We start from the raw sequence: 2,004 nt of genomic DNA, 5'->3' as shown, positions 1-2,004 counted from the left end.
AGAAAAGACCCAGGCTGCCTCGGAAAGACAGAGTGTAAATGTGCTCCACCATGATTGGTCACACGCTGCTGCCTCACATGGGACTTGCTGTACACTGGTGCTCAGGACAGGAGCACCAAATGCGTTTACAGATAAGGGCAGTTCTCATTATGGAAGGGGCATTTCAGATTTCCAGGGCTGAGATCCACTTCTCCAGGCTGTTTATGTCCTCCAAGGCAAGGTGGACTAGCAGCTATGGGGAACCACCACTTTCCTTTGTATGATAGTGAGAAGTGGGAGCTATAAACACACACACACACGCACACACACACACACACACACACACAATACTGCAATTAATAGTGAAGTTTTGGAAGTGAATTAAATGTTTTTCTTATGAGAATGGGCAAAGGTATATTGAAACAAGGAAATTAATATCTCACATTTAAGTGAATGAACTAGATTTATGTGTGTCAGTCAAGATAAACCTCAAAATTTTCCTGTTACATGAAAAAATACAAGTCACAAAATATTACATAAAGTATATCTTTTATTAAAAATTTATAAGCACACAAAATTGTACTATATATCCTTATTAGAAAATAAATGTAAATTTATGTAAATGAAAGGCAGGCACAGACTTCTAGATGGCAGTTATGACTCCCTTGAGAGAGTGGGGGGATGGGAGAGTAGGGCTAGGCTCAGGCTGCATTTTTTTTTTATTTTCAAAGAAGCAGAAGTAAATATGGTGAAATATTAATAATTATTAAATAAGCTGATGAAGCTTAGGAGAAATATTATTTTCACTTCTCTCCTTAATTAAAAATAAATATATAATCATATACAAGTTTTGCAATTTTCAAACAAGAGTCAGGCTTCCTCCCCCTAACCATGCTAAGCAGATGTTATGCAAAGCATGATTGGAAAAGGATACACAAACATATATGTGTATATACAAACATACATGAACACTTTCATGTACACCTATACATGTGAATAGGTACAAATTAAACAATGCGTTTTATTATTTTAATCAAGAAATGATATTGGCTTGATCACAAACATCTACAGTTTAACTTTAACAGCTCAAAACAACCCTCTTCTGTGACTTGGTCATGGACCAATACAGAAGGTGGAGATGACTTATGTGGAGAAGGGGGATGGATGGAGGATTCCCTAGATGCAGGGCTGGAAAAATATGACCTGAAACGTCACAAAGGCTACAGGAGGCCCAATAAAACATGGTGAGAACAGCAGAGCAAGAGTCAGGAGGCTGGGAGCCATTCCTTGAGGGTGGGATGAAGCTGGGTGTGTGTGTGTGTGTGTGTGTGTGTGTGTGTGTGTGTGTGTGTGTGTGTGTGTGTGTGTGTGTGTGTGTGTGTACATGCTGTGGGTAGAGTATAAGAGGAGCATATGAGTGCATAGTGTGGAAAATCACTGAATTTTTATTAAATAGGCATTTGTATTAGGTAGCCTAAGTATTCAGTTAGAAAAATGTGCTCACCGGCTTTAATCCCAGCACTCGGGAGGCAGAGGCAGGCAGATCACTGTGAGTTTGAGGCCAGCCTGGTCTACAAGAGCTAGTTCCATGATAGGCTCCAAAGTTACAAGAAACCTTGTGTCAAAACACAAGGGAAAAAAAAAACAAACCAAGCCAAAGCAAAACAAAACAAAACAATGAAAAAAGAAAAAGAAAGAAAGAAAAGCATGCTCACTTACTTATGCTTGATGCCAATAATTGTCAAGTTGACAGGGTTTGAAGTCTCTTAGGAGACATACATCTGGTTGTTTCTGTGGGAAGGTCTCTAGAGAGATTCAACTAGGGATTGGAGACCCATCCTGAATGTGGGCAGTGGTGCCCTGCAGAATCCCTGACTGAATAAATCGAGAAAAGGAGGACGTGAGACGGGTACTGGCATCCATTTCTCTCTACTTCCTGACTGTGGATCCATTGTGACCAGCTCCCCACACTCCTGCTGCCATGTCTTCCAGCTGAGGGGACTGTGTCCTCTCCTAAAGTGTAAG

This window comes from Arvicola amphibius, chromosome 6 (genome assembly GCF_903992535.2).
Source record: "Arvicola amphibius chromosome 6, mArvAmp1.2, whole genome shotgun sequence".
NCBI lineage: Eukaryota > Metazoa > Chordata > Mammalia > Rodentia > Cricetidae > Arvicola > Arvicola amphibius.
This window is presented reverse-complemented; position numbering follows the sequence as displayed.